The sequence below is a fragment of the Corvus brachyrhynchos genome, unplaced genomic scaffold, assembly GCF_000691975.1.
Source record: "Corvus brachyrhynchos isolate BGI_N302 unplaced genomic scaffold, ASM69197v1 scaffold69, whole genome shotgun sequence".
NCBI lineage: Eukaryota > Metazoa > Chordata > Aves > Passeriformes > Corvidae > Corvus > Corvus brachyrhynchos.
Genome location: NW_008240228.1, coordinates 6,547,236 through 6,558,175, shown reverse-complemented (window position 1 = coordinate 6,558,175; position 10,940 = coordinate 6,547,236). Strand labels below are relative to the sequence as shown.

The following is a 10,940-nucleotide window of genomic DNA, read 5'->3' as shown; positions in this document are numbered from 1 at the left end:
GGACTGGATTTTAGGGCAAACTTTTAGCATTGGAAAAGCTGAAGAGGTGCATAGAGAAGGGAGGGAGCACTGTGGAGGCTGTGACTGAAGGCCTGTCAAAAGAAGGATCTCAAACACAGATCTGGGTGTGCCCTAGGAATAGCAGTCCTCTGGGATCCCTTTCACTCCCGTTTTCCTCTGGTCCAAGGCACTGGACCAGTGACAGTTTTCTGAAGAGACACTCAGTGAAATGCAGCTGAGATAAGGCAGGCTGTCACCTGGGGGCATCCCTCTCCCTTTCAGCTCTCCTGGCTTCCAGATAATTCCATTATGTGCACACATGAAAAATGGTTCTGTCCTGAGATGAGGTTACCAAGTCCAGCCAGGACTCTGAATGAATATTTGCAGCTCTTGGAGGGTTCTCCCCATGACAGTGCATTCAAAGCCAACCCAGCACACAAATCTTTTGCAGAACACATAAAAACTGTCTTAAAATCCCTTCTTCACGTGCACCACAACAATTTTATTCCTTTTAAGTTTGGGCAAGGTGTTAATATTCTTGGCTGGCTGGAAACCTAACAAATACCTTTGACTTCTCCCTTGGCTGTGCTTCTTGCTGGATCTGCCAAGCATTCTTTAGATGTCAAGGTCTGGGATTTATATGCTGGAAAGCGCATGATAGTTTGAGGGCACGGAGTTAACCAGTTTTGCACAGAATGTACTGCTTCTGTAAAAGTCATATTTTAGAATGGAATCGATGCCTTATGGAAAATCCTAAGTATGGAAGCAAAGTGAAGCTTTGTGTTTATATATGCAGAGTGCCGATACAACCCCAGGCCTGGCTTTGCAGGATTCTCCACCCTCCTGTGCTGCTGTGCTTCAACCACAGCCTGAAGGGTTCATCACAGAGGTGAAGAGCTCCATTCCTATGTCCCATCTCCTAACAAGAGCTTCCTCTTTGGCACGTTGTTTTGTTTTCCACTTCGTGTGACGATCTGAATTCCAAAAGCCTAAGTGGCCAGATAGCACCGGGCATTTTGCAACATAGACTAGTGGATTTCTCCTTGGCTTCCCGAAGTGCTGTTGATTTCTGGAATTAGGGGAGAAGGTGAACGTCCTCCTCTTGTCTTGCACCGCTCCCTCATTGCACTTCCACCCCATCCCAAACCAGATCCTCCTGTAGAGGAGGTAGATTGGAATCTCGCAAGACCAAAGAAAAAAAGGAAAGTGGGTGAATTTCTAGATTTGCCTTTCAGAGGTCTCAGGTGCATCTTCAAGCATTTTTCAATGGCTAAAAAAGAAAATAAACTTACTTTTCCTTTTTTGTCATGATGTGAACAATTAAAGTATATTAGTCATACCTTTATTTTAGTTTAATTAATGGAGAGATAATAAGGTATTTCCAAACAACAGCCCTGGAATGGAAACCGAGATTATGCTTTGCTTTTCTGGGCTGTAGCAAAGATCTGATTGGGAGTTTTGATGAACTTTAGTGCAAAAATACGTTGAGTGAATATGGCTTTATTGTGAAAAGCAGATATGGATTACTGCTAGGTAAATTCCATAATGGAAAGTCTCCCTTTTTAGGGGGATGTGGATCCACCCTGAACAGGTCTTTGTTTATTTTTGAGATTGTTTCCTGCTTTTCCTTATCACAAACTTCCAGCTGTGAGTTAAAGAGGCAGCACTGATGTGCTGGACTAAGGGAAGCAAAGAGGCCTTTCCGTCCAGGGAAGGACTTGGACAACTATCCAGGGGTACATAGAGGCAGAGAAGGCTTCTCCAGCTTCCTTCCTTCAGCTGTTGACTCCACTGAAACAGAGGGAATAAGAGCAATAACAAACCTGGACTATTTTACTGTCATTTTTAGCCTGGTTTCACATGGAATTACACACCTATGTCTTCCTCTTCCCCAGTATCTTTTGGAGCTGTGGCTGAAGTCAACATCTGAATTTTTATCAATAATTAACTTTTTACATGTTTCCTAAAATGAAACTTGTTTTATACTTCTGTCTGATCCTTTTCCTGTACTAAACTTTTTTTTCCAAGCGTAGTCCTCAAGAACAGGTGCAACATTCCAGCAGCATTCCCAGTAACAACAGAAGTAATGGCATCTTTTTCTTCTGGAGAACGGGGGGAGTGGGACTGGGAGTTGACCCAGATTCTCCCCTTGTCATAATGTCAAAGTCAGTTATGAAGATATCTGAACATGTAAAATTTTAAATTACTCTTCTAAAATCTATAAGGCAAGCCCTGATAAAACACATTTCAGTGACCTTTATGCTAATAGTGAGTTGGGCCTCCTGTGATAAAATATTTTAGTCTGTCCTAGGACAGAAATGATTTGTAGAAAAGCCTTCTGAGTAAAAACACAAAGCTAATTCCACACTTTTCAGTGTGCTGCTCCTTGGAATGTGAAAAAACCTCAGGCATCATTCTCTGCTCCCCTGACCCAACACCCATCAGTCACAATAAACACTAGAAATGTTGTGAAATAAATAAATAATGACAAATCCCAGTCCTGGGTGTTCTCCCTGCTCTGGGAGATGCGGGATGTCCTTGGCACGTTCCTGCGGTGTGCAGCTTTCCCCTCAGCCAGCACAGAAGGTGCCAGCCTGGTTTTGAGTGGGTCCCTTGAAATCACACTGGAACCCTGCTCCCAAAGACCTGGCAATGTTTGGAGTGTGGATTGGGATGGGCAGGGCCAGCAGTGCCTTGTGGTGACCTGTGGAGCAATGTGGGGACAGCAGCTCCGGGAGCTCGGGCTCATGGAATGACCCTTCCCTTGCACAGCTGCAGCCTTGGCACCCTCCAGGCTGCTGTCCCTGGGCACTCCCTGCTCCATGGGAACACTCTGCAGAGAGCAGTTTGCCCATATGGATTCATCTGGACAAAGGAATTTAGAAAAAATTGCTGGATCTGAATCTGGATCTCATTTCCATCTTGGCCTCTTTGGGAACAACTGTTCCGAGAAGGGAAGGCTCCAGGCTGGTTTCCTGTGCCCAGCAGCTCAGGGTTCTAAGTCAGGGAATATTAGCCACTGTGGAAGTGGCAAAACATGGGAGAAAAATAGGTGAGATGAGACCAGACCGCCAAGGGTGAACAGGGATATCCAAAGTTACCCCTATCACCACTGGGTGTTTTTTATAGCTCCCTGTGAATCTCTCATTCTGAAATGCAACAAAAGCACCTGAAGGTCACCAAAAAATCTGCATTTTCACGCTGTATTGCTTTGCTGTTACATTTAACCCTTACTTCCCTTCCCTATTTTGCATTATAAACACAAAACTTTTATTCCAAGTGATAAGTGCACGCTGAGTTCTTCCACCTTAATTGGAAAGATGTCGATGACTTTCCCTGTTTTCACCATGGACCTGATCCAAAGCTCAAGGAAGGAAACTTCCAGCAGGCGTTGGCCTGTGTGTCAAAGACACTTGAATGACTTTCTCTGCATGGTGGGAAAATAGAATTTTCCATTCTATTATTTTCCTTTTTAAAAGGACATGCAGTATGTACTGGGTTATTTTTTAAATTATTTATACAACTGTATCCTGACAAGCTACGACTTCCTCCCGGATAAACACAGCTCCAGTTTGTTTCTGTAGTGTGGAGCTGTGTTTATAAGGTTGGGGAAGAACCACAACTAGTGTGGGGTGTGCTGTCCCAAAAATCCTCCCCTTTATTTTCTTTACAAACTTTGTGGACATTCTTCTTGTGTGGGTTTCACAGGTTCTGGTTCCTTGTATCACAACACCTGTTTTATGTAACCCACATTTGTTTTTATTCAACATTATACCTATGGATTTTGAATAACTATATGAATAAAACAGTGAGTTCCAGGCACTTGAGAGGAAAGGTGCGTCACAAATCTTTACCATTACACGTTTATTTCATCGTGAAATTCTGGCATCAGACTCTCTTGTCATGTATTAAAGGCCACTTTTCCATTCTAGAAAATGGAAAGGTTTCCATTTTAGAGAAGATCAAAGCATTGAGTTGGAAAGTGCTTTGTGGTACCTTGAATGGGACTGAAGGAAAAAAAAATCAAATTTTTCTCTGTCAGGTGCTTAAAAACATTCATCTGAGAAAATCAGTGATCTGTCCCCTGGGTTTGTGCCGTTTTCCATGGGTAGCACAGAGGCTCTAAAAGCGCTTGGGAATGGGGCAAAGCAGCAAAGGCAGTCTGATTTTACTGGGCCTCTTCTCCCACCAGCTTCCCGCTTTTCAGACTTTCCTATTTTGGAGGTTTTTCCACAAATAAAAGTCTTTTCTACAAAACTGGGTTCCCTGCAAATGCAGAAACCTCTGGATATTTTTTTTTGTGAAATCCAAACCCCAATTTTAGTGGCAAAGGATCCCGTGTGGGTTTGGAGCTGCTGCTTCCCCAGGACCAGAGCACGATATTTACCTGGTGTTATCCAGGTAGGAATAAGTGTGCTGAGTTCATCCCTATGGCTCACAGGGAAAGATCAGTTTGTTTGGCTCTGAAAAATTTACATTTTTCCTCATGAAAATACCCTGGATTTTCCTCATGAAAATACCCAGTCATAACCTCTGAAGATGAGGTGACCACTCGGTTAACTGGAAACAAAGCTGCCTTCCAGGAGACAGGGCTCCTGGAGAGGAAGGATGCAAGAAGCATCACCTGCTGTGTGAGTTTTGCTGGTTTTTTCTCACTTTGTTTTTGTTCCTAGAGGGAGAGTGTGTTAAACAATAGCCTTCTGACTTGTTCTAGACTTTGGCAGTTTTGGGAATAACATACACGCTGAAAGACAGGAATTTAGACATTGTGACCTCTGGCTAACTATAATACAGATAAAAGTTGAGAGTTTTCCAAGAAAACTAGCCCACAATTAAGATTTAATCCTGCAATTCACCATTCCCCCCTCAGCCATCCACTGATGCTGCTTTGTGATGAAATTTCCAACAGATGGCTGGGATCCTCGAGGCGTGGAGAAACTGTTATTATCGGAATATTAGCAGGCTTTTAAACCTTCCTCCTACCTTAGCTGCTGTGCTAATGAGGCTCCCATCTCCCCTCCAGGGTTTGCTGCAGGGTTTTATCCCGCAAAAGGGACTTTTCAAGGAAGAAGTGAAAATGTTGAAGGAAATGTTGCAGGTACGGCCTTGGAAGAAGATTTCCCTTCATATCCTTTCTGCAAAGGTCTAAATAATGCTCTTGATTTTTTTCTCCTCGTGGAATAACGATGTTTGGACCTTGAATTGAAGTGTGTAGGAGTAAAGTTCGCAAAGCATTTAAATAGTACCACAGCAAGAGGGGGAAAGCAGCATTCTGCAGAAACCTGCTGCTCTAGAACAAGGAGCAGGAGTGTATGGAATACCAGATCCTCTGCCTTGGATTTCAGGCAAGCCACTATTTATAGGGCGATCACTGAAGCTGACTCCAGACTTCACTTATAAATAGCTGAGCCTACATTTCCCTTCTCTGCCAGAATTTTCCCAACTGCAGTTTCATGCTTCCCTTGTCATGCTGAACGTTGCTGGTGGTTTGTGGACACGTGGCTGGGCAGTGGTGGGGGCTGATAAAATTGGATTCACCAGCTTCCTTGTTAGCAAATCCTGCATGGATCTAATCCTGCTTTGGGAGTGATGTGGGAATGTGGGTTCTGTTGCCTGCACACTCTGATGACACTCAAAGATGAAGCTTGGTACTTCAAAGTCACTCCAGAACATCCGTCTGCTGTATGAAAGTCAGATTTTGGGAAAAGGTGTGTTACTGTGTGGGATTCTGAGGAAATCCTGCAGGCCATGACTTAAGCCCTTAAAATCCACTGTGCTTGGCTGCTTTTGACTTTTTAAAATTTGGCCAAATCCTTTGTAAGGCAGAATCATGGCACTGGGGGCTTTTTGCCCACCAGAGCATGGGAGAGTCACACTCAAATTCCTCATTACTGGGATTCATGTGGAGAGTTCCTCACTAAGGCGGTGACTGGTAAGGGCCAGGACATTTTTAGAATAAGCAGTCCTGCATGGAGGCAGGTGAGAGATCTCTGCTAAATGAGGAAAGGGGAATCTTCTTAAAGCTTCCCACAGAATTAAAAGTTGCCAGCTTGTGCTTGCAGACCTGCACCTGAGCAACAGCCCCTGTGTGGAGAGTGTCCAGGATCCAACGTGGAAGTTGTGAGCATGGGAGGGAGCAACTCCAGCCTGGAGCTCCGAATGATAGAGCAGCCTCTTTCTTCTGGTAAATAATTCCTGTTAATGTGTCTCTCTGAGGATCATTTCATCCATCTGTGTGGCAGCATTAAGGCAGGGAGAGCAGATGACTGCACCTGGATGAGGCTCCACTGATGTCAGACATATCCCTGTACATGGTCCAGCTGCATGGAACTGAACAAGGAATCACAGCCTCAGCAGTTAAAGCCCAGCATTACCAGAGCAAGGTAATCACCACAGAAAGCATTTAAAAATTTGTTTATGCTGATGGGTTCTTGGAGTATGTGCTGATGTCTTAAGCTGACCTGAAAGCTTCAGTTCCTGTAGGAAAAGTAAGCAGGTTGTCAGAAAAATGAATAAAGTCTAGGAGAGGGCTAAGAATTTAACTTGTTTTCCCTGCAGTAGTTAATGGACCAGCTGCAACTGGCAACTTTGTTTTGTCAAATTACACGGGCTGATGTGTGTTTTTCATAAAATCATGGAATGGTTTGGGTTGGAAGGGACCTTAAAACCCATCCAGTCCCACCCCCTGCCATGGCAGGGGCACCTTCCACCATCCCAGGGTGCTCCATGCCCCATCCAGCCTGGCCTTGGACATTTCTAGGGATGAGGCAGCCACAGCTTCTCTGGGCAGCCTGTGCCAGGGCCTCAGCACCCTCACAGAATTTCTCCCTAAGATCTAATCTAAACCTATTCTCTTTCAGTTTAAAGCCATTAAATTTCTGATCAGGTGCATTTCTGATGCATCCAGAGGAAATGGAGGACTAAAACTATGGTGAAACACAAGGAAAGAGAATAATGTTTGGCAATAAGGGGCAAAGCTTTTTGCAGAGAATTATGCAGGGTTTTGTGGGACAGATAAATGCTGAGGATTTTGGTCTGCTTTCCTCCCCATTTCTCTTTGGGAGAGGAAACCTTGCTGCATCAACACCTTTGAGGCATTGAGCCTCAAACTACTGCACCACGAAAGGGGCTTTGAAGGGCCAAGAAGCTTCCTTTGCAGTTGTGATTGGATTTCTTCCGTATGGAGCCCACAGGACATGAGAGCAGGTCCCAAGCCATTTATTTAGTTTTTTAATGTACTGCCTTGGACACAATGGAAACGTCTGCAGGGGATGTTGTGGTACTCTGGCCCCGAGCCCCTGCCAGCTCTCACTAATGCTTCCTGTCCTTCCACAGGGATTCCTGCCAGGACTCCTCCCGGCCACTGGAGATTGCCGTGATGCTGGCAGGGAGAGCAGGAAAGCCATCTTGTCTTCACACTGTCAGCATTTCCACTGCTGACTCCGGTGGCGTGGGAAGGAGACAGCAGCTGGCTGAGGCCAAGGCCAAACTTTTGTAAGTGCCCTGTGCTTGAGTCATTTTCCAGGGTTGGGGATGTTGGGCACGTGGAGAAATAGGCCTGGAGCTCACGGGAACTGATGGTGCAGAGTAAACAGCTGAGAATGGATACTCTGGGAACAGGGTAGGCACAGAGAGTTGGGGAGCACTTACAAAAATAAGACTTCCTCAACAAAAGAGTATTGCCAGACCTCTGAGGTGCAACCTGAGCGTAGAGTTACAGTGATCTGCATGTCCTTGCTGCTTGTTTCTCCCAGTAGAGCCCCCTCCTGTGTCACACGCACCTTTCCCTGTGGCTACTGCATGGGCATACCTGGATGAGTGTTTACTCCCTGATGCAGAATTTTGGGTTGGTCAGCCTCCTGAGCTGGTTGTAGAGAGAAGGCAAACTAAGGATTGAGGATCAGACACATCTATGTTTTCAGTGACTGTTGGGAAACAGAAATATCCCAGTAAATCCATCCCGGGAAATGCATTGCTACAAAGTGTTCCTGAAGGTAAGGGTGTAACCCTGAGCTGGGTGTAACCAAGGTGCTGAGGAGAAAGAGGGTTCTGTGGGGAAATGTTTGTGAAGAGGAAGAGACAGAGGGTTCTGTGAGGAAATGTTTGTAAGAGGAGCCATCCTGCTTCCAGACACGCTGTGCACACAATGAGGGAGCTGAGTTTTCCCTCTGGGCAGATTCTTGCCCATCTTTGATTTTCTTCTCAAGAGCTTGGCCAAGTCTGCCACGAGACAAAAGACAAAGCTCCAGTCTGGATTTGTGCCTTGGAGCCCCACTGTGTGTCTGCAACCAGGAGTTGCAGTTGGAGGAAAGGTGTGTCTGGTGAGGGGAATGGATCTCAGTCACGCTGGGAACCTGCGGAACTGGAACTGTCTGATAACAGGAGGCTCTTCCAGTCTAATGGAACAGTGAGGGCGTTTTTTATTATAGTGTGAGTTTCTTGGTGTGCATTTTTATTGTGTTCTTGGAAATTGCCACCATCCTTCAGTAGATTTTTTTGAGTTTTAGTACTGCCTTAACAATTGTGGCTCTTAATGTCTCGTCTAGATGTGTTGCTTTTGTATCTGCTTGGAAGTACCCTTATACAAATTCAAATGTGGGCCTTGAGGACATGGTTTAGTGGTGGCCTTGGCAGTGCTGGGTTAATGGTTGGACTCAAGGATCTTACAGGATTTTTCTGACCTAAACCATTCTATGATTCCAATTTTGATTCATTTTATTTTGAACAATGCATTCAATGCAATTTCAACAATGCATTATTTGAACTAGGATTTATTTTTAAATTATCTTTCAGAGAGGTTGGAATGTGATTACCTGTACATGCCTGTGCCGTGTTTTCCCCTTGCTGAAGGTGTCAATATGCACATGGATCTGTTTCTGTGGGATGAGCATCAAACAATAATATTGAGTGTGATGCCTGGTAGATTTTCAAAAGGAAAAAACCCGAAGATTAAATGTTGCTTCAATGGTGAAGAAATCCTATGTTTGCCTGGGCAAAATGTGTGAGGGGAAAAGCGTTGGGCTTCAGAGTCAAACTAACTACAAAGTAACGGGGCTGAAGGGGAGTGACTTTGCCCAACATTGTTGCTGCCCCTTTCCACTTCATTTAATAACAGTTTCTGTCATGGCCATTCATTCCAGTCCTTTCATTTGGTTAAAGGAGCAGGAATTTTAACAACCTGTTTGTCTGACTGGCTTTACTCGCTGACATTAGGAAGTGCTGCTAGTTTACCTTGTGAGTATTCCCTGCTGAATTGTCACCAGGCTGTAGGCTTTGTTCGTGCTGAAAATACAAACAAATTGGTGCCATAGTTTTTAAAATTAACTGAGCATGCTCTCTGTCAAATTGGAGATGCTGCTGTGAAGTATCAGCAGCAAAACCTTTGTATCTGCCCTGTTCTTTACCAAATGCTGGCTCTTTAAAAAGAAGAAAAGGACTGTCAGTAACTGGGATAACTGGTTAGAGCCCACAGTGTCCCCTGCTATTCTGGTTCTTGCTTCTCCAGGCATTCATTCCTACCCAGTTATTTCCATGGGAATCCATGGCCCACCCATCTTTGAGCTATGGGGGTTAGGGAATCCTAAAATATGCTGCATGCTCTTGCTCACTCCCAGGCATTGCAGACTTTTGTCCCTGCCAGCTTGCCTGATGGATATTAATAATTGAGTGAAGGGTGATTTTTTAGGATGTTTCTTAACATCCTAGCATTTGAATATATTTTTAAAAATTTCTATCCATATACACACATTTTTACTGCATCCCAAAGTCTGGATATGAACCAGCACAAGCGACAAACATGAAAGTATGTTCTTAGATCTTATCAAGAATCTTGTAGGCTTCATGTGACAGAACATTTTAAAGAGACTTTCTGAATGCCAGAGGAGCTTTTCCCAAGTTTAAGTGACTTAGTCCCTTTGGGCTCTCACTGGAAATTGGGAGGAGGACACACTGTGGGAGCAGTAAGGAGGTGGCTCTGGCAGGGCAGTCTTGGAAATCAAAGGAGAACAAAATATCCAAAAGAGCCAGGCTGATAAATTTGACAGGCTGGAAATGAAGCAATATTCCAGAGATTACGCCAGGAAGTGGATATTGGAAATTTTGGCAAAGTGGCTGAGTGTGAAGGGGCAGGAGCCAGATAAGAGGGAGTTTAAGATAGGCAGAGGACAGGAACTCCAGACAGCAGTTAAATAGGAGTGAGTGCAGCGATGAAGAGCAGGAGAAAAGGGAGAGATAACCAAGGAGCCAAATGAATCCAAGAGTGGTTTGTTGATTTTTTTAATAAAAGACATGGATAGCACTGGTCCATAGCAAGTGAGAGGTGAGGGGGAGTGAATAGGAGGGAAGGAGCATGACCATGAGGAGGGTCAGGACAGGGAGGCAAGCAGGGTGCCAGGATTAGCAAAGGAAACCTGAAGAAGCAGTGTCTGCCTCTGACCTTGGCTGTAGAAGAGGGGAAGGGAGGAAAGGCACACTGGCTGTGGGACAGCAGTTTTCTCTGGAAAGACAGGTAAAATCCTGCCCAGGAAAAGAGGAAAAGGGAAAGTGTGGCAGAAGGACAGCTGGGCTTGGGTTCTAGGATTCGGTTGCACTGGCAAAGGGAGGCTGTTTACGTGGGAAGGTGGCAGGACTGGAGCAGGAGAGGATGACTGCAGTGGAGGAAGTCAAACCCGGGATGGGGTTTCCACTAGGAATGACAGAGCAGCGGGAGGGAGAGTAGCACTAGAGGAAATGGATGCTGGGGGCGAGCCAACATTGTCTTTGCGATAGGAGAGGGTGTCAGAGGAGGAGGAGCGAGGAGGCTGGAGAGACCCAATAACCAAATAAATGTAAGAGAAGGGAAGGGGAGCCGGGAGCGGCTGGATAACACCCACGGGAGGCTGGGAGCGAGGGCCGGCGGAGGGGGAAGACCTGGAGTGAGCACAGAGCAGGCCCGAGCAGCA

The 10,940-nt window shown here is 45.3% G+C and overlaps 1 protein-coding gene across 1 annotated transcript in view; it reads left to right on the top strand.

The window, feature by feature from the left end:
- Positions 1 to 10,837: 10,837 nt before the first annotated feature.
- The window catches only part of SPTBN1 (spectrin beta, non-erythrocytic 1), a 116,780-nt gene continuing 116,677 nt past the window's right edge, over positions 10,838 to 10,940 (top strand). Inside the window, exon 1 of the mRNA XM_017745264.1 lies at positions 10,838 to 10,940. This exon is cut by the window's right edge and continues 1 nt beyond it. The gene's annotated coding sequence lies outside the window, so the exon portion shown is untranslated.